At 36.3% G+C, this 22,658-nt stretch overlaps 1 long non-coding RNA gene across 1 annotated transcript in view; it reads right to left on the bottom strand.

The window, feature by feature from the left end:
- Positions 1–14,621: 14,621 nt before the first annotated feature.
- The window catches only part of LOC132346223 (uncharacterized), a 323,066-nt gene continuing 315,029 nt past the window's right edge, over positions 14,622–22,658 (bottom strand). Inside the window, exon 4 of the long non-coding RNA XR_009496013.1 lies at positions 14,622–14,952. This is a non-coding gene — a long non-coding RNA (uncharacterized lncRNA). The remainder of the gene's footprint in view (positions 14,953–22,658) is intronic.

The following is a 22,658-nucleotide window of genomic DNA, read 5'->3' on the forward strand; positions in this document are numbered from 1 at the left end:
AGCTGAATTTGGTGCAAAGCCCTAATTCTCTTCAATTCTGTGAAAGCTGAGAGAGGTGAAGAAACTGCAGAAGAAAAGTTGGGAGGTAGCAGAGGCTGGGTCATGAGGTTTAAAAAATAAGCCATTTCCATCATATAAAAGTTTGTGCTGATGCATAAGCTGTAGAAAGTTATCCAGAGGATCTAGCTAAGATAATTAACGAACATGGCTACACTAAACAGCAGATTTTCAATGTTGGACTAAACAGTCTTTATTCAAAGAAGATGCTATTCAGGACTTTCATAGCTATAGAGAAGATAATGCTTGGCTTCAAAGCTTCCAAGGACAGGCTGATGTTCTTGTTAGGGTCGTATGTGGCTGTTAACTTTAAGAGCTTATCTGCAGCTAAGTCGCTTCAGTTGTATCTGACTCTGTGCGACCCCATAGACGGCAGCCCACCAGGCTCCCCCATCCCTGGGATTCTCCAGGCAAGAACACTGGAGTGGGTTGCCATTTCCTTCTCCAATGCATGAAAGTGAAAGTGAAGTCACTCAGTCGTGTCCGACTCTTCGCGATCTCATGGACTGCAGCCCACCAGGCTCCTCTATCCATGGGACTTTCCAGGCAAGAGTATTGGAGTGGGGTGCAAGAGCTTATCTACCTTTCCAAAATTTTAGGGCCTTTAAAATTATGCTAAATCTACTCTGCTTGTGCTCTATAAATAAAATAATAAGGCCCGGATAACACCACATGTGTTTACAACATAATTTACTGAATATAAGTCCACTGTTGAGACCTACTCAGTTCAGTTCAGTTCAGTTGCTCAGTTGTGTCTGACTCTTTGCAACCCCATAGACTGCAGCACGCCAGGCTTCCCTGTCCACCACCAACTCCTGGGGCTTACTCAACCTCATGTCCATCAAGTTGGTGGTGCCATCCAACCATCTCATTCTCTGTTATGACCTTCTCCCCCTGCCTTCAATCTTTCCCAGCATCAGGGTCTTTTCCAATGAGTCAGTTCTTTGCATCAGGTGTTGGAGTTTCAGCTTCAGAATCAGTGTGTCCAATGAATATTCAGGACTGATTTCCTTTAGGATAGACTGGTTGGATCTCCTTGCAGTCCAAGAGACTCTCAAGAGTCTTCTCCAACACCACAGTTCAAAAACATAAATTCTTCAGTGCTCAGCTTTCTTTATAGTCCAACTCTCACATCCATACATTGCAATTGGAAAAACCATAGCTTTGACTAGATGGACGTTTGTTGGCAAAGTAATGTCTCATTTTCTTCCTATTGTGCTTACCCAAATGTAGCAAAACTAGGAATGTTAAATGTTGGTAATAAAATGACAGTTAAATAAAAGTCTCAAAAACTGAAAAAAAAAAAAAGTAATGTCTCTTCTTTTTAATATGCTGTCTAGGTTGGTCATAGCTTTTCTTTCAAGGAGCAAGCATCTTTTAATTTCATGGCTGCAGTCACCATCTACAGTGATTTGGGAGCCTAAAAAAATAAAATCTGTCGCTGTTTCCCATTTTTTGCCATGAACTGATGTGACCGTGTGCCATAATCTTAGTTTTCTGAATGTTGAGTGTTAAGCCAACTTTTTCACTCTTCTCTTTCTTTCACTTTCATCAAGAGGCTCTTCAGTTCATCTTTATTTTCTGCCATAAACGTGGTGTCATCCGCATATCTGAGGTTATTGATATTTCTCCTGGCAATCTTGATTCCAGCTTGTACTTCATCCAGCCCAGGATTTGGCATGATGTACTCTGCATATAGGCTGCAGTCCATGGGGTCGTGAAGAGTCGGACGCGACTCAGTGACTTCACTTTCACTTTTCACTTTCATGCATTGGAGAAGGAAATGGCAACCCACTCCAGTGTTCTTGCCTGGAGAATCCCAGGGACGGGGGAGCCTGGTGGGCTGCTGTCTATGGGGTCGCACAGAGTCGGACATGACTGAAGCGACTTAGCAGCAGCAGTAGCAGCATTCTGCATATAAGTTAAATAAACAGGGTAACAATGTACAGCCTTGACATAATCCTTTCCCAATTTGGAGACCTACTGCTCAGGAGAAAAAAAAAAAAAAAACTTTCAAAATATCACTCCTTATTGACAATGTAACTCATCACCCAAGAGTTCTGATGGAGATGTACAATGAAATTCATATTATTTTTCATGCCTACTAATTGCTACACTCAGGTCAAGAAGTAATTTTGACTTTCAAATCTTACTACTTAAGAAATACATTTTGCAAAACATATAGTAATTCTTCTGATGGATCTGGACAAAGTAAATTTGAAACCTTTTGGAAAGGGTTCACTATTGTGTATGCCTTTAAGAACTTTTGTAGTTCACAAAAAGAAAATCAAAATAGCAACATTAACAGTAAGTTGGAAGCAGTCATTTCCAGTCCTCATGGGTGACTCTGAGGAGTTCAAGAGTTCAATGGAGAAAGTAACTGCTAATGTGGGAGAAAAAACAAGAGAAGGAAATTAGAAGCACAGCATGAAGATGTGACTCTATTACTGCAATCTCATAATAAAACTTGAATGAATGAGGAGTTACTTCACACAAATGAGCGAAAGAAGTGTCTTGGTTTTTTTTTTTTTTTCCTTTTTAAGATAGAATCTACTTGTAGTGAAGATGCTACGAAGACTGTTGAAATGACAATAAATAATTTAGACTATCACATAAACTTAGTTAATAAAACAACAGTAGGGCTTGAGAGGACTGTATTGCGGTCATCTGGAATGGAACCTTTGATATCCACAAGTTATGCACACAGATTTTAAATTATCTCAAGCATTTTCAGAAGCAAGAAGATTAAATCACATCAAGAAGTTATTTCAATGTGGTATTAGTCATTAAAAACACAGCTTAATATAGTTTAAGTACTGTTTAAGTCACCCAGTGGTCAGCAGCAGTAGCTTCTAGAGGTCCTGATATTTTTAGGCCACATTCTTTGCCTGAATAGCCACCCACACTTCTTAAGATAAAACTATTATGCTTCATTTAACTTTTCTAAAATAGATAATGCTTTGATCTACTGGAAATCCAGTAGCACTTAACCTATTACTTTTTAAAAAATTTATAAACTACCTTTTTCCAAAGTATTTCAGTCATTTATAATACAATTAAAACATGCTTAAGAAACAAAATCATTATCTATTTTAACCATAAAAAGTAAAATCAAACAGGAACTTAGATATGCAGGAGACCTGGGATAATACTATTCCTGTGAAGGAGCTATATTTCAGTTTTGAGCCTCTTGGTGAAATGACACCTGTCGGTTTGTAGTCATGGTATGTGGTAGCTATTGCTTTGGGTCTGCTTTTCTTCTCTTAGAAGATCCTGTTCTTTAGCCATGGATGACCTAGCTCATCACAGCATCCTATCTTACTAACAACAATGACTGGGTCAAGAAATGAACATGTGACCAAATCAGAATTCATCCTTGGAATTGTTTCACTGATGCTGGGAAATGGCAGGTCTTTTTTTCCATTGAATTATGAAATCTGGGCTTCCAGAAGCATAGTCCACAGACACCTGGGAAAACTGTTTCCTTTAGGATAGTGTTTCGTAAGTAGGCAAAGACAGGCCAAGGTTCAAAACAGAGAGAGATCAGGAAGTAGAAAGAATCAAAGAGGAAGAGAGTACTAGAAGGAAGTACCACATTTCGCTTTTTTGGAGACATGTTCTTGTCACTAGTCAATCGAGTCCATGAGATGCCGCAATGTTCTCAGCTTAGTGCAACCAATGAATTTGTTTTAAAGCTTTATCCCAACTTTAACATCAATCACTTGCAAACAGAAAGCCCCAACTGATATCATTATATGATTCTCATTTCTAATAGAGGAATTGTGCCCTTACATCTGAGGAGGTATTGTCCCACCCAAACCCCGGCACTGACTGCTAGAAGATATTGAGACATTTTTTCAAGGGGATCCTCACAGGGGGAAAAAAACTTGAGGAAACACCACTCACGTTGTCCCACTCTAGTTTTTCCATCCATAAAATGGATTCTTGGTTTTAATAAGATGTTCACTTAAAGTGTCTTTATATGTTTCTTGCAAAATTTTAGTTGGACTTGTTCAGTGCTTTCTCCAAGTTTTTTTTTTTTTAATTTTTCCTTTTTTTAAAAAAAAATTAAGGATCACCAAAATGAAGATGCATCAGCTAAAACTTAAAAATAGAAAGAAAGAAAGAAATAAAACTGTGTTGCTTCCTGAAGAGGCTTTTAAAATAGTCATTGAGTTCAGAAAATTGTAAAGCCATTTCTTTTAAACATTAGATGCCTAAGTGAGATTTTGTTCACACTGGGGTCCTAGATGTGTGAGAAGCACTGCTAGTAATCTTTCAGGAAGATGTCACAGTCCCACTTCCATCTTTTTCTCTAAATTGTCATCCAACTATATAAGTGGTTCAAAAGGGTACCTTCAGAGAAGGCCTTTTTTTTTCATGAAAATTTTATTTAGATTCATTCAAGCTCTTCAGATATTAAATTAGTGTTCTGGTGCTTTCTGCCATAAACTATGGACATTTTAGGGCCTAAAATACCACAGCATGATCTCTGGGAAAGGTTATGCTCTCAATAGAATTATATCCTGATAACCACACTTTGCAAGAATCCTTCAAAGGATATTTATGTCAACCGGCACCATAATAAATCCATATTAAGATCCCACAGAAGCCTGAAGACCAACAGTAGAAGTAATTGCTTATAAAAAAAGAAATTTCTAAATAAATTACTTTAGAAAACACTGTCATTTGAATAAGGCTTAGAAAATTTCTAAAATTATTTTCTGTGCTCAGAATTTAAGATTGTTTAGGTAACTAAGTCAGTTACATATGCGAATTTTGACTATAGAATAATTAGGAATATTTTAGAATAACGACTAATGGGCTATATCTTATGAACTCACAAAGATGTATTCAGCCAACTGTACCAATGTTAAATGGTGCTCTTATGAATATTTTCTACTATTTAGGTTTATAAATTTAGGATTATTTTCAAGTACAGATATAAATTCAGGAAGTTCCAAATTACCACACTTTCCCAGGAATGACATTTTTATTGCATGAATACAGATTTTTATAAGGTCCTCTTCTTTGCATTATTAATAAAACATATCTGAGATAGACATTGACGGCTAACCCGTAGTATCAAAAGTGTGACTAAATTGATTACTAACATTTCTACTCCCCTAGGAGTATGCACTTCTCATTGGATGTTAAAAAATATGTAAAATGCTATTCAGGTCATTCTTTAAAATGCTTAGTTAGGAGAAAAATTGAAGCACATCTACCATGAATTCTTTTTACACAAAAGTGAATTTATTTCCTGCTCTATTAAAGGACACATGTCGACAGAGTTAATTCTTCTTTTAAAAATGTTCCATGGTAAGTCCATCAGACACAGATTATTCATTAGTAAGACTGTTATCCTACATTTGAAAACTTGACAGTAATTTGTTGCTTAGATCTTCTTATAGATCGATGCTTTATTACATCTCACCAGGACATTAAAAGGCTTCTTTGTGGTTTATATTTAGCCAAACAAATCAGTTTTTCCCCCTCCGTTAGAAAACAGTCATGTTAATAAGAGTTTACAACTATACTTTTCAAATAAATGGACTCCATGTAGACATTTAAATCATACCAGCTGTTTAGTTTGGGTGCTTAACAGGGTTTTATATCATGAGCACAGCTTTTTTACTAAACTAGGCAGGTGATCATCAAACAATGTTATTTGTTTGTAGAGTTTTTTATCTAGGTAAAATATTCTGTTTATATTCCAATTTCTACTTGATTTAGATTTGATTGCATGCTATTTTTATGGCCATGTCGACATGTATTGATATAAAATTGTTCAAAATCAGTTGTCATGAAGTTAATAGGGACTGGTTTTTGCCTAACACACCTTCTATCCAAAGCATAAATTAGCTATTAGCTTTAAGTTACCTGATCAAAAAGACAACAGTTCCTAAAAGCTTCCTTTGAAATTCTATGAAAAAAAAAAAAACACAGCATAATTCATATTGTATTGCAAAAGGTCTGAAGAAAATGCATTCATGAATAATGTCTTATTTCAGTGTGTCATCATTTTAGTGGTGTACTACATTGCTTTGGCTGATAAAGTTCTTAAGATAACTTTAAAATTCAGTATTTTATTCTCACTATTTTTGCCTAATAAATCTCTGAACCATTTCTGGCAAAAAAATAAGCCCTTGATTAAAAAGCATATAAATTTTTGACTTTTATTTCTCTCCCTCTCCCATTCTTTCTCTCTTTGCCTGTGTGTAGATGTGTGTGGAACTCTTGATATACAGGGAATAGAATAACAAGGCTAGAGTCTAGAAATAGGTTAAGCATGAACTTTGGTATTAAGGGAGCTAAAAATAAGGCAAAAAAACTAAGAATTTTTATAAACTACATACAAGAGCATAGTGGAAATAACAGGATATGAGTAGAGGAATAAGGGAGGAAATCCATTAGGCAAACTCAGAACAAGAAAATTAAGACACATAATAGCCCAGCCTCTTGCAGATCAATTAAAAAGTGGGAATTGAGCCAATATTTAAAAGGGAAGAATAGTACTATAATCTTCTTTTTGAAACAATGGCAATGGACCATTTATCCTGTTGGTTTTACCTTGGGCTAAGTGCCCAGCCTGGACAATTAATACAATATTCTTAAGGCAACAGCAACTTTTTCTTGCTGCTGTTAGCAAAGTGTCACTAACAACTATGCATACAGATCTAACCCATATTCTAAGTGTACAAGAACTGAAAACATAATCAAAAAAGCAAAACAATTATAAAGAAACAAATTAGTAGACAATGGAGATATATTATTTCTTGCTCTTTCTTAGGCAAAAATGTTGAATGGAAGCAAAAATCAACCTGATATTCTTATGATAATGACCATTTTTACAATAAAATATTCAGTTCATATCTGGGTATCTGAATTGGTCAGTAAGGTAGATTATTTATTACTCCAAACAAGTGGATATTCAGAGGTCCATATGCATTGGTTCTAACAAATAGCCAGATAAAATAACCTTGCTCCTTGGAAGAAAAACAATGACAAAACTAGACAGCATATTAAAAAGCGGAAACATTACTTTGCCAACAAAGGTCTGTATAGTCAAAGCTATGGTCTTTATAGTAGCCATGTGGTGTTGGAAAAGACTCTTGAGAGTCCCTTGGACTGCAAGGAGATCCAACCAGTCCATTCTGAAGGAGATCAGCCCTGGGATTTCTTTGGAAGGAATGATGCTAAAGCTGAAACTCCAGTACTTGGGCCACCTCATGGGAAGAGTTGACTCATTGGAAAAGTCTCTGATGCTGGGAGGGATTGGGGGCAGGAGGAGAAGGGGACAACAGAGGATGAGATGGCTAGATGGCATCACTGACTCGATGGACGTGAGTCTGAGTGAACTCCAGGAGTTGGTGATGGACAGGGAGGCCTGGCGTGCTGCAATTCATGGGGTCACAAAGAGTCGGACACGACTGAGCAACTGAACTGAACTGATGGATGTGACAGTTGGATCATTTTAAAGAAGACTGAGTGCTGAACAATTTATGCTTATAAACTATGGTGTTGGAGAAAGCTCTTTTTTTTTTTTTTTTTTTTCGTTTCTTACATGATATTTTACATGTTACAATGTCATTCTCCCAAATCTTCCCACCCTCTCCCTCTCCCACAGAGTCCATAAGACTGTTCTATATATCAGTGTCAAAACATAAATACAGTATTCTAACGCATATATATGGAATTTAGAAAGATGGTAACAATAACCCTGTGTACGAGACAGCAATGGAGAAAGCTCTTGACAGTCCCTTAGACTGCAAGGATAGGAGATCAATCCTGATACTCATTGGAAGGACTGATGCTGAAGCTCCAATCTTTTGACCACCTGATGTGAAGAACTGACTCATTGAAAAAGACCCTGAGGCTGGAAAAGATTGAAGGCAGGAGAAGAAGGGGATGACAGAGGATGAGATGGTTGGATGGCATCACTGACTCAATGGACATGAGTTTAAGCAAATTCTGGGGGTTTGTGATGGACAGGGAAGCCTGGTGTACTGGGGGTCTCATAGAGTCTGACATGACTGAGTAACTGAACAACAACAACAAAAATAACCTAAGTAAATCTGTTTTTTGTAATAATAACAAAATACATAGTACATTCTGTTCTACCCCAATAATACATCTTAATTAGAACTAGTATTTGACATTCTCTTTACTTCTCTAAGTATTTTGAAGAGTGAACAACCACAAATACATTAGATTTTTTTTTTAATTACAAAGGAATCTTCCAATATTTAGGCTTCTCTGTGCTTTTTGTCCCAATCTATTTTTAGTCTCCCAAGTAATTATTATTATTATTAACATTGGCATTCTAGACAATGTATTTTATAACAAAATTCTGATAATTAAATCTTAATATGTTTTTTGATGAAGCAAATTTTGTCTGTCTTGTGTTCTCTCTCTTTTTAAGAGCATTGTGGTTGCTTATTTCTGGAAATTCTTATACTCTACAATGCTAGCCACAACTGGGTCAGTTTAATCTCTTTCAAAATCAGAATCCAATCCAAGAATAAAAACTCACTCTCCTTATTTTAGTCACAGTACATCAACACTGCGGATCTGTATTAAATGCTTTCCATCAGAGCTTTTCAGTCAAAAAAAAAAAAAAAAAAAAACAGTGAATGGAGTCTAAACAATATGATTGTAAATTTCTGATAAGGATCTGTTTATTTCCATATACGTGAATCTTAGAAATTTTATATACCAAGACGTTTCACCAAAAACTAAAGTTTGCTGTGTGTGTGTTGAATTTCAGTGAAAATCTAATTTCTTTTCCACACTGTTTTGTATTAAAGAAGAAAAAATTTAAAAGGTTAACTTGGCAGATAATATCCCCTGTTGCTTTTTCTTCTAGTGGAAAATTTATACATTACCCTGTAATTTATATACTTTTTATAATGATGGACAAGTTATCATGTTCAATTATCAAACCACTTATATGCATACCCATACCAAGTATGTAAAGATGAATACAAAATTCTGGAAATTTTAGTTCTGTTTTGAAAGCAGATTAGAGAACTCTTCAGTTTTATCAGAAGAATAAGAAACATGCACACATACCCAAATACAGAAAACAGCACAGAGGCCATAAGCAACCACCGGCGTGTGTGTGCTCAGCTGTGTCCAATTCTGCCGCCCCGTGGAGAGTAGTCTGCCAGTCTCCCCCGCCCATGGAATTTTCCAGGCAAGAATTCTGGAGTGGAGTGCCATCTTCTACTCCAGGGAATCTTCCTGACCCAGAGGTCAAACCTGGGTCTCTTGAGTCTCCACCATTGGCCAGCAGATTCTTTGCCATGAGTGCCACCTGGGAAGGCCACTCATGTGTGGCATCTTTATTTAATGTTTGGGTGAGCTGTGTATCCATTCAGATAGTGTAAAGAGTAGAGACAGCCGAGTCCTGCCACGCATTGTGCCTTACATGTATGTTAGTAGCATGCCCTTATCTCTTCAAATTAAATACACTTTAAAAGTAAGAATTACTTTAAATGTTGTAGTTTAGTCAAGGGCGTGAAGATAAACTGCAGATTTTCTAAAACTAACCTCTCTCTCTACCTTACTCTAGTCAAGTTCCCTTTTGTGAAAAAGTCTAGTGAAATGTTACACAAAAGTAACACTTTGGAAAATATACAATGATATGGAATCTTCAGAATAGTTAAGCATTTTTTGACTCAGCTACATTATTTTTCATGATTATTTCACTCAGTGTTTATTTTAGCCAGGCATTTTTATTTGCTGTTGTAGTTGTATGAAGTAATGAAAATACCTTCTGTTGATTTAAATAGGTAAATTCCTATATATCATTTACCTAACAATAGTTTTTTTAGCAAGTATGTGGCCAAACAAAGGACATTTGTTCTGTATACAAAAGCTGTGTTTTAATCCACATATTGTTGTTTCCTTCCAAGATATTAGGTATAAATCCAGTTTATCCTTATAAAATATTCCCACTGAAATTAGGTGGAGTTCTGGTTGATTTAATACTGATAGTCTGGCTCACTGCAATACAGGCAGTTGAAAATTACATGTAATAATTGAATTTGGAATGGGGCACACCCATAATGCTAACCAGAAAACAATATGATTAAAACCACACTGATATATCATATGACATTGACCTAAATGGAGTCAGTCTTGGACGACTCAGCAAGACCTGTTTATCTTTGCTTTTTAATATTTGTGCTCATCCTTCTTCAGTACTAGGAAAAAAATCAAATGGCTTATTTTTTTTGGAAAACATCCCATCATCTGTATGTGGATTTCTACTCTCCTAACTACCCAACTAGAATGTAGGTCACTTCCTTGCATCCGTGAAACTCTGTATAGAGACTCTACAAAAGTGGGGGCAAAACCTCATTTAATTTTGACTGTGGGTAGATGACTTCATAAATAAAGGTCATATCCATATTTTTTATATTTAAGTTTAAACTTTTCTATTTTCCCATATCTAACATTTAATGATTGTTTATTTTTAATTAAAATATTCATTTTATACATAATCATAATAAAGATAATTCAACTCTTCTTATTAAGGTTTTCCTACTTCTTGTTCATCCTAGTCTGTCTGTATGTCAAGAGCTCTTTCTGCAAATACATGGGACACCCCTGCCTGCATGTCCAAGCTTTGTCCACACCCCTATAAACAGCCCTGGAGCCATCCTTCGGGTGGAGGTGCATAATCCCTGGCATACGGTTGGCCCTCAGAGGGTGGAGCTAGGGGAGGGGCCTTCAAGGCCTCTGGAGGTAGGCATGAGGCACTCATGCCACAGGTCCTTGTTCCTGGAGTATGGTTTAGAAATGGTGGCAGGAGGTTATAGTCTCTGGATGAGCAGGTTTTAGTCTCTGGATGAGCAAGTTTTCTTGAACCATCAGATGCCAAACACCACACAAAGAGGCAATCGGTAGAAGATCAGAGCAGGTCCCTCTGAATATGGAGGCCCAAGATAGGGCACCTGGGATAGGGATCTGAGAAATGAGAGTTCCACAGTAAGATGGTGAGCCATGTCAGCCCTTTGGAGCTTGAGTAGAAGCAGCTCTGGCTAGAGGTGGGTTAATGTAGAGGCTGTGTTCTCCACAAGGAGTTAAAGTGACGATCTTAGACACCTACATTTTGTAAATTGGAATCCTTGCATTTTTCATATTCTTTCTACTTATTCCTTTGGACATTCTTTTCTCTTTAGTATTTAGTAATTTATTTTGTATTTTCTACCTAACTTAGCTGTAATACCGAGAACTGAGTTCTTGGGTCAAAGCGTTTAGGGGAACAGTAGCTCCATGTTCAAGCAAGGCATGAGGGAAATAATCAAAAGAAGAGAAAATTTAGGAGGTGATGAGCATATTTACTGGATAGTGGTTATAAAGGGACTGTGGAATCCAAGTTGGAAAAGAAGAGAGAGTGAAAGAGGAAATTAATGGATAAGAGAAAAATGATAGAGTCAATACATTTGAGATTTTGGAATAAGTTAAAGTGCTGATATAAATCTGTTCCTTTTTTTTTTTTTTTTTGGTTGGAAACCAAGAAACTAACACTAACTCCCTTAAAGAAAAGAACTGTAACAAAGCTCTGGAAAATGCAAAACAGAAACTTGTGGGAAGTCTAGGAGAGGTCCATGAAATGACAGTGAAACAACCGTTCATCTTGGTTTATCTTTTTTCATTTATATTTCCTAAATTTCCAATAAAAAGAGTTTTTTAAAAAACTGAATTTAAAGTACAATTATAAACTTCTCATTTATCTTTCATGTATATTCAAGGGACAGGGCTGATACAATAATTTAATAACTAGGGAAGTAACCACTTGAGTGAAAACTAGATGCACAGGAGGTTGTGGTCAGGATGGAATACTAGAAACTGATTTCAGAAAGCATGCCATTTCTACTGATGGCAAGGAGTGATAAGCCGTGGTGGTTGTGTTCTGCAGAAAAATTCTTAGTCAAGGAATCAGGGCCACTCATTCCGTGTTGAACAAAGAAAGAGACAATGTTTCTGTTCAGAGACATGAGAATTGAAGCAACAGTAATCAAAACGAAGATTGTCTTATCAGAAGAGCTAATTCCCAGGTGGTAAAGTCGTAAAGAACCCACCTGCCAATGCAGGAGACCAGGGTTTGATCCCTGGGTCAGGAAGATCCCCTGGAGAAGGGAATGGCTATCCCCTCCAGTAGTCTTGCCTGAAGAATCCCATGAACAGAGGAGCCTGGTCGGCTACTGTCCATGGGGTTGCAAAGAGTCGACACCACTTAGAGGCTAAAATTTTCACACCTTTTTTCATTAATTGGGGGACACGGAAAGAACAGATGGAGAATTATGTGGCTTAAAAATGTGAAATGGAAAACAATGCATTATATGGAGAAATGGAGACAGAGAATGGGAAATGGGAGGCACAGCACTGGACTTAGGCCTGCCTGGCTTCAGGAACCTACCCTTCTCCTTATTACTCCAGGTTCTGCTTTTTGCTTGAGTTCTCCTCCCATACCTTTGTTCTCAGCCTTTTGGCAAATGAATCCTTCTCAAATTATTCCAACCTGAGTGTATTACTGATTTCCTGTTAGGACTCTAAATTATACACCAAATAATTTAAAACATCTATTTTTCTCTTCCATGTATTATGATTAATGGTAATGATCAACTTTATAATTATGAATAATCAAGCTCTATGCATATATTATATAATAATAGATTTACATATTTATGTTATTTAAACTGTGAGGTAGGTTGTGTTCTCTTTGTATTATAGGTAAGAAAACTAAGACTGGGTAATATTGCTACATAGTCAGTAAGTTGCAAAACCAGTCTGTCTCCAGTATTTGTTTCCTTTGATACAAAGTATTAGACTGACTGTAACAAAAGAGTGAGCTTTACCTCTGCCCTTAGGAAAAGCAGTAACTATTTAGTAAAATGATAGTTAATTAACTAATTAATTGGTATATGGTGTGTGTGTATGTCTGTATAGACACACACATACATATATAAGACTTATGATTAAGACAATAAGCGATGTTTCTTGGGCAGACAAAAATGCTGCAGGAGATTTAAAAAATTTATGTTCATCGTAGACCAAGGAAGACGAAAGAAACTGGTAGACAATTTAAATAGCAAGTGCTGTTGTCTTTATCATTCTTCATGCATTTTTATCCTTTTGTATATTTTGTCATTCCTTGTACACATAAATTATTAAAATTTTTGAGACATTTGATTATGAAAAATGTGTGTGTGTTTGTATCCTTTAAAGGGTAAACTGACTAGTTGGTGTAGAATAAACCTTGAAAACTTTCCTGAAGTCCATCAAAATAAGTCATACCTTTGTGAAGCTGGCTTGATGAAAGCAACATTTATTTGAGTAGGTGTCTATAGTGGGAAGTTTAAGCCATTCTCTGCACAATACAACCACAGAGGAAAACAACTCAGTAAATTCAAAGCATAAAGATCAAAGCTGTTATGATTACATTTTATTTCCATTTCACGTTACCTTACTGTGCATGCTTATTATTTTATGCTGTTTATACAGCCCATTACCTACTCCCTCTAGTTCTGTGGTCAGTGGAATGGCATTTCCCCTTCAGAGCATTACTACCTCACAAAATCTCTAATTGGCTCATGGAATTAGAGATTTTGTGGTTATGGGAACAGAAAATTCCCCTTTCAACAAAAATGCAGAATTGTCATGGTGCAATTGACTTTCACCCATTCAAGCATTATTTGGGCTTACAGATTTTTTTAAATTTATTTCACTTTTTAAAAATTTGAAATATTTGCTATGAAATTACGCTGGCAAAAAGTTATTAGAGATATGTAAAACTTGGATGAATTCCAGACACTATTAATCCAATTTGTCTTGAAAAGAATTCTTAGACATCATTTCCAATTTACAGGACAGCTGTTTTCACATAGGGGAACTTGTTATCTGCCAAGTCATATTGAAGATAACACACAGTATCTGATAGAACAGAAATTTAGAGAAGTCATATTCTGTTTTGAACTTTTGTTTTATTTTTGAAAATGTAAATGTGCTTTTATAAGATAACTCATCTATGATTTGGCATTTCTGTTGTCAATAATTTATAGAAAATGAGAACAGCAATTGACTTATTTTTTTCAGGGAACTTTTCTGAAGACAACAGAACTGGAAAACTAAATTGAAAATCTTGCCATCTCCAAAGTGCATTCCTTAGGAGCAAAAGCTCAGGCAAGTAAGTTTTTCCTTGGTAATCTTGTTAATAACAACTCTTAACCACTGGCGACAAGGGGACTTTTCCATTCAGTACCATCAAAGACAGTTGAAATTAAGGACACTGAAAATGAGGGATTTGGGTTGGGTGGAAGGCAGTCACTAATGTAATCTAATTCATATTGAACCAGACACTGATAAAAAATTGCTTTACTATTCATATAAATTGGAGTTCATATAGGTTTTTTTTCTGTTATATGTTGGGTTTTTATGAGTTAGTTTCTGTTACGTCTCCTGGTTACTGTAACTCTGCAAAATGAAAATAGAAATTCTAAAGGTTTGTGGCATGCGTTTGCACGCCTGAGTGCACCGCACGGGTTTGAGAGGGAGACAGAGAGAGAAAAGGGTACAAGATGGTAGGTGGAGCCAACGTTCTTGCAGGATGTTTAGCACCCTTCGTAACATTTCCAAAGCATCAAGGTGAATTCTTATGGTAGAGCTTTCTTGGATTATTCAGCATTCATTTCATTCTGAGACCTTTTACTTTTATTTTTTGGTACATTATTTTATTAATCCTACTGACATTAAAGATTTACATTCTTTGAATCCTTTTGATGTATATTTAAGTTTACGAATTATGAGCAGAAGATGTAGCATTCTAGTCTTCTGAGATCTTTTTAATTTGGGCTTCATCTGTGTCAATAGCATTCTTGAAATCTGTAAACATGAGAAAGAGCCATTTATTGGTCAGGCACTGTGTTTTGTTTGTGGATGTTCTATGCAACGTGAACATGTGGAGGAAACAAAGAGAGTTTCTCAGAAGTTCTGAGAATTGAGATGCCAAGAATACCAGAGTGCAGAGGGCGACTAGGGATGGGCTGGAATACAAAGGAGTTTATAACTAAGCCTGGTGAACTCTAAATAAGCCATTCTTTGGGGAGGCTGGAGATTGGATTTAAGTTTGATTTCAGTTTTTCCTAACATATGGGGCTCCTTTAGGGCAAGTTTAATCCATGTAGATCCCAGTTTATTTTTCCATATTATAAGGGATATCTTCTACTCAAAGACAAAAAAAAAAAATATTTGCATGCTGAGTCTTCCCTCTTTCTCCACCCACATAGACAGTAAGCTTGAATGGTTGCACCTTTTCTCTCTGAACCCAGAGAGTCCTCAGAATCCTTCTCAACTTGATTTGCAAGAAGTAATTATCAACTGATTGGAGCTTGGATGTAAAGTGAAACCAATTCACCATTCAGGGCCTGATTGAGCTTTAACATCTGAAATTATGAATCCAAAATATGTTGTACATGATCTATGTCACAAGTGTGGCATAAAAATAAACAAAAAATAGAGTCTTAAATTACAGCCCTTAATGGGCACCTAGCTGCTTTAAGTTAAACCTATTCTAAAACAATCAGTTTCTTCGTGTTCAGTACACATCAAAATCACCTGGAAAGATTTTTTAAAAAATAGGAGTACCCAAGTTTTATCCTCAGCGATTCTGATTTCATTTTCCTGTGGATGGATCCTAAGTATCACTTTTTTAAAAAGCATCTCTAATGAATCTAATGTGCAGACAAGGTTGATAACCATTGAACTGAAGGAAATAAGACAGTAGTATTAAACATTACTCTCAGATAAGCTGGAGTAACAGAGAGTGAGAGAGAAGCACCCATGGGGTTTGATACAGTATGTCCCAATGTAGGAGGCAGGGATTTTATTTGGCTCTGAAGATTAAACTGGATTTGAATACATGTTGAGGAGAAGGGAGATAAAATTTCTAGTTTGAGGAGCAGAATAAACAAAAGCACAGAAGTGAAAAGCATGTCTTGAGCAGAGAAGATATGGAGGCTATTTCATATTGGGAGTATTGTGTGAGAAATTAGATTGGTTAAGTGTATAGAACTATTGCAGGCAGTGGCACCCCACTCCAGTACTCTTGCCTAGAAAATCCCATGGACAGAGGAGCCTGGTGGGCTGCAGTCCATGGAGTCGCTAAGAGTCAGATACAACTGAGCGACTTCACTTTCACTTTTCACTTTCATACAGTGAAGAAGGAAATGGCAACCCACTCCAATGTTCTTGCCTGGAGAATCCCAGGGATGGGGGAGCCTGGTGGGCTGCCGTCTATGGGGTCGCACAGAGTCGGACACAACTGAAGTGATTTAGCATTTAGCATCAGCATTTATCATTTAAGTTTCCTAAATCATTCTATACACCTGCACTAGAACTGTTACAAGAGCCTTTAGTTTTACTGACAATAAATAATCAGTTTTCTACTTTTAGAAACAAACTAATTCAAGCATTTAACCTGACCGATAAAGTAAAGAAAGCCTTAATCTGGTAGGAAATACTAGCGACAACAGTCTGCTGGCCCATTCTTGTTTAGATCCCAGAAAGAAGGGTAACCTCTTTCTGAAAAGGTTATCCTTTTAAAAAAGTGTAAGAATTCCATAACAAGTAGAAAATAATTTAACTTAACATTAAAGTTAGTGAAAATCCATTCTGAAATGGATACATTTTCTTTTTATAACTATTGAACTCACTGGGGCAGAAAATGAAATGGTTTTATACATCATCCTGCAACCATGAAGTACATAAGCTTTGTAGAATGTGGGTACTGAGTGTACATCTGAAATTAACAAAATGTAACCAGCTTATGGTCCCCTTTTTTCTGTTTTCCAGTGATTGTTATTTTCTTGCATTTGAGTTCTTACAAGTCTCCCCTAATTAAGGTTTTGCTGCTACTGTTTTTTCTGTTTTCCTGGAACAACTCATCTATCCAGTAAGCCTCTCAATTTACATGCATTTCTAAAGTTGTACATACGATAAGGGATGCTTTTAAATAGCTTGAGAACAAAATTCACTTAATGTGAGGTAAAGGTTAAAAGATAAAACTAGACTGTGAAAACAGATTTACAAACAAGTTCTTTGCTATTTAACTTTGAGTTTTGTAGACAGTTCAAAATAGCCTCAGCATACCTGTTATTGAGTGATCCTTTATACTATAAACTTTAGGTTAGACTGTGTTTCCACTTAGTTGTTGCTAGGAAATTGCTTTAATTTACCTGGTACATTTGAGTTATTTCAAGTTAGCATCATTTTTCCATGATTAGCAAAGAAAGTAGTAATTTATGAGATGTTTCATTTGGCTCTGTCCATGGTAGATTACTATTATTTCTAAACTTGACCTTCCAGTTTCCTCTAACTGGTAAACAAGAGACTAAATTAGGGTAAATAATAATAATAGCAATAGTAATATTTCCATGAGGAATCAACACCATGCACAATCAGAGAGGAAACATTTCTCAAGCATTTTATTTTCTCCCTTTTATGGATAAGCTTTCCTGCAATCTATAAGAATTCACAAAAATGTTAATCTCAGTGAATGCTGTGAACATTGCATTTTCTAAAACTACATAAATAGAGAGGACTTCAAAATTCTGGGGTTTGAATGAATATCAGGATAGGCCCAGAGATCTAGTGTCAGCATAGAATCTCTCTTAAAAGAGGCACATTCCAAAGACAATTGGTTTGGTTGGAGTTTCATTGTGAATAGTGCCCACTCAGATCAGAGATTTCCCAGTATTATAACGAGCTGAAATTTTTCCATATCTCATCCAGATTTCCTTAATTCATTCATAATCTTACTACCTTGTATAATACATTTTTCTTTTATTATGTATTCCCTTCTAGTTTTTTAATCAGCAGTTCTTTTTCAGTCATAGCCACACACATATATTTAAGTATCTTCAATACATATAGTTATGCATACATATATATTTCCTCGTATGTTTAAGAGAAAAATTTAGCATCATCTCAGTATTGCAAAGAATCTACAAATACACAATCCAGTTCTCCATTTGATACTAGAATACTCTCCTGCTGCATTCAGGCATCATCTAGGTCAGCCTTGAATATTTACAGTGATGAATATCTCACCACCATTAGAAATCTTTGGATAACTCTAACATTTGAAATTTTTTTCTTACATTGTCCTCTACTTTCTGCATATGGTTTTTTCTCTAGTCTTTGACAACAGAAAAATTGAATCTAATGCATCTTCTATATGCTATTTCCTGTAGTAGTTTCTTATATAACATAGTTTCTGAATCTATCCCTCATCAAGAAACTTTCCTCAAGAATATCACATGCAGAGGTATGATATTCCTAATTCCAGAAAGATATATCTACTAGTGGATGCAAGTATCAGATTATGTAAGTAAGTTTGCAAGTACAGCCAAGTATTAGCTTGGCTTTTTTGGTTTGTTTATTTGTTTCATCTTATCTCATTCTTGTTGACTTCTGTCAAAGTTTATCATTGCATAAAATCAGGTTTCTAACTGATTGTTCAGACATTTTTAACTGTTCACTACTGTAGGTTCACCACAAACATGATTTATCTTTACCAGGTGAATTCTTAATGCACTCAGGTGTCCAGCTTTAGGGAAATCTATTCCAACCTCAGGGTTAAATCCTGAACCCACATCAATTATGATATTAGTTTTCCTTACCGGAATGGATTAAGGAGTCGACATATGACGAAGGTCTAGTCTATGAAATGTGTTTGAAAATCTATAGTGTAGGAAGAGAGGCTTCTGAATACTTTGTTTCTGCAATACTTTTTCCTACAAGCAAAAGGAGACCATACAAAAAAAATAGCTTATCTTCTACTGCATATTGCCTTACCTGTCTGTGATGCCTGAGAAAAAGGCAGCCTTCTTGCAAGCATGAAGTAAATTAGCCAGAGGACAGGTAGACACACAGATGACAAACTCGTTCTTTTTTCTTGTTTTAAATATTGGGGTACAAATTAAGCAGAGCAACATCCAGGTATATAAACTTATGAATTTTGACAAATGTATATATTCATGTGATAATACCATAGTCAAGATACACTTTCATCATATTGAAGAGTTCTCTCAAGACTGTTTCTAGTCAGTCACCTCCCTCTACTCTTGGCCCTTGGTAACCACTAAATTTTTTCTGTTATAGTTTTTGTTTTCAGAGTGTCATGTGAACAGAATCATATAATATAAAGCTTTCAAATTATCTTTTTTTTTACTTCACCCAAGGTATTTGAGGTTCATCTATGTTATCACATAAAACAGTGGCTTGTTGCTTTTTATTGCTGAGTAGAATTTCATTTTGTGCATATGCAACATGAACATTGCTTCTTGATGATATTCAACCACAGAATGAATCAGATTGAAAGCCATCCGACTCTGGGATGAACTGATAAGGAGGACAGTTTTCCTTTTCAAGCTCTTCTGCTATTTGTTGTCCAACCCAGTGTAGTTGACATACCAGATTAATCCACCCTGCTATTAATGATGTCAAACAATGAGTTTAAATATAAGATGGTGTATTTATTCCAGCAGGACATTTCACTTAAAGTGAGTTCATTCTAAACAAGTTTGCCTAAAATAAATATCTCTAGTCCAGTCACGTAAATTCTATCTTGTTAGACTGGGCACACCACAGTGGCTATCAAGACAGATTTTTGCCCGAACTTTGTCATTTAATATTTGTGCTATTCGGTTGCACTTATGCTGTACAGATTGAGTGAGCCTTCCTTAAATCAGCTAATCCAACATAAGGATATAACAAAAAGTATATATATTGAAATCCAGTCATGTCATCTTTTATTATATTTTCTTTTCCACATTAGACTGTTTAATTTACCCTTTCCAATACAGACAACCACATTACTCCAATTGTTTCTAGGCTCTCTCCAAGTTGTTTTCCTGTTTGATATGTTTGTCCTTAATAATGTAGAGAGCCACTCTAAATTAATTTTTCTCCCACTGATGTTCATTTATTTTAGTGAAATTCACTCATGATAGCACCTTTCTAGAAAGAGTCCTGTTAATCCAGAAACACAGTAAATAACATTGATTCAGCATCTATTAAGTTGTTTATACTCTGCCAGATATTTTACTTATATCCTCTTATTTATTTTTCACAATTATTATTTCAACTTTACAGATGAGATAACTAAGCTTAAATATTGTATTGCCCACAAAACATACCCTAGATTAAATTTTCTACATCCAACCATGTAAAATGTCATAAAAAGTAATATATAGCAATGTGCTTTCTTTCTGCAGTGTGTTTCTTTTAACTATAAGAGGAGAGCTTTCTTTTATTTCATTAACTTCTCAACTTTAAAAAAATGAACATGACAATCTTCTACACTACAATCCAATGACCACAATCAATATAAATACATCCACATAGTTTTTGTATCTGTTTTACATAGTTTGAAAATTGCTTCAGCTAAAAAAGTAGTAGCAACAAAATAATCTATTATCAATACATAGGGGGCCCCTGAAGATCTAATAGCATTCCTTGGTAAGCTTGTATTTCTTATGGGTACCAGAAATATAATTAGATATCTCAGTGGATACAACAGGTATAGACATGTGCCTATTATTTGTTAGCCTTCATCTGAAAAAGTGTTAATGAAGGCACCAAATTGTATACTAAAAGCACATTAAGAAGGCTGAAAAAGATTCTTCTGTGTGTACTTTGTAAAACAATCTTTACAACATGATAAAACTACCATGAGGTGATTTTCTAAACCATCCTTGAGTGTTTGAGCAATGGCATCAATGCCCTTTCCTAGAAAGTCATAAAGCAGGTTGCCCTGGAGGATTTGCTGGTATTCCTGCCCAATGGTCGTTTTTTCCCCTAATTTGCTTTTATAGTCAATGAGTGTATTTAGTCATGTCTCCATTAATCATCTCCACGGGAACCAGCCAACAAAGGTTATGATGTTCTGTTTTAGGATGTCAGTCCTGGTGTTTGCCTGAATACAGAAATCTCCTAGACAATTAGCCATGGCAATTCCAAAGCTGATGCTTGGAGGCCTTCCTTCCCTTAAGGGAAGAACCCTGGGAAGCTACAAGAAAGGCCACCAAGCAGGGGAATGTCCTACTTGAGTTATGCCGAGACTAATGTGTAAATGTGTGTAATGAATATGCAAGGAAGATTCTTACTTCGAAAAGCAGTTACTTCTGCTCCAGGCATCAGTGTCTTTAAAATAATAATGACTGATGCTTCTGCCTTCTGAACCAGAGCTGCAATAAATGAAGGGAATCCATTGGTAGTAAAGGTTATCAGCCTATTGTCTTACAATAGGTTGTTTGATTTCCCTCGATCAACTTAAACAAGCATGGCACTCAGGGAAGAATTATGTATAGTGTGTAGAACACTATTTGGAGACAATTGGGAAATGCATGCTTTGAGAAGTAACTGTTTCAATCCCAGCTGTCACTTCAGTTCAGTTCAGTCGCTCAGTCCTGTCTGACTCTTTGTGACCCCATGAATCGCAGCACGCCAGGTCTCCCTGTCCATCACCAACTCCCAGAGTTTACTCAAACTCATGTCCATTGAGTCAGTGATGCCATCCAGCCATCTCATCCTCTTTTGTCCCCTTCTCCTCCTGCCCCCAACCCCTCCCAGCATCAGAGTCTTTTACAATGAGTCAACTCTTCACATAAGGTGGCCAAAGTATTGGAGTTTCAGCCTCAGCATCAGTCCTTCCAATGAAGATCCAGGACTGATCTCCTTCAGAATGGACTGGTTGGATCTCCTTTCAGTCCAAGGGACTGTCAAGAGTCTTCTCCAACACCATAGTTCAAAAGCATCAATTCTTCGGCACTCAGCTTTCTTCACAGTCCAACTCTCACATCCATACATGACCAATGGAAAAACCATAGCCTTGACTAGACGGACCTTTGTTGGCAAAGTAATGTCTCTGCTTTTCAATATGCTATCTAGGTTGGTCATAACTTTCCTTCCAAGGAGTAAGCGTCTTTTAATTTCATGGCTGCAATCACCATCTGCAGTGATTTTGGAGCCCCCAAAAATAAAGTCAGCCACTGTTTCCACTACTTCCTCATCTATTTGCCATGAAGTGATGGGATCAGATGCCATGATCTTAGTTTTCTGAATGTTGAGCTTTAAGCCAACTTTTTCGCTCTCCTCTTTCACTTTCATCAAGAGGCTTTTTAGTTCCTCTTCACTTTCTGCCATAAGGGTGGTGTCATCCGCTTATCTGATGTTATTGATATTTTTCCTGGCAATCTTGATTCTAGCTTGTGTTTCTTCCAGTCCAGCGTTTCTCATGATGTACTCTGCATATAAGTTAAATAAGCAGGGTGACAATATACAGCCTTGACGTACTCCTTTTCCTATTTGGAACCAGTCTGTTGTTCCATGTCCAGTTCTAACTGTTGCTTCCTGACCTGCATATAGGTTTCTCAAGAGGCAGATCAGGTGGTCTGTTATTCCCATCTCTTTCAGAATTTTCCACAGTTCATTGTGATCCACACACTTACATCCATGTTATTTTGGTCATCTGTAGTTAGTCCTTAGTTTGTGCCAGAACTTTCTTTTTTTTTTTTTTTTAAGAACTT

Source organism: Bos taurus, chromosome 9, assembly GCF_002263795.3.
Source record: "Bos taurus isolate L1 Dominette 01449 registration number 42190680 breed Hereford chromosome 9, ARS-UCD2.0, whole genome shotgun sequence".
Classification (NCBI taxonomy): domain Eukaryota; kingdom Metazoa; phylum Chordata; class Mammalia; order Artiodactyla; family Bovidae; genus Bos; species Bos taurus.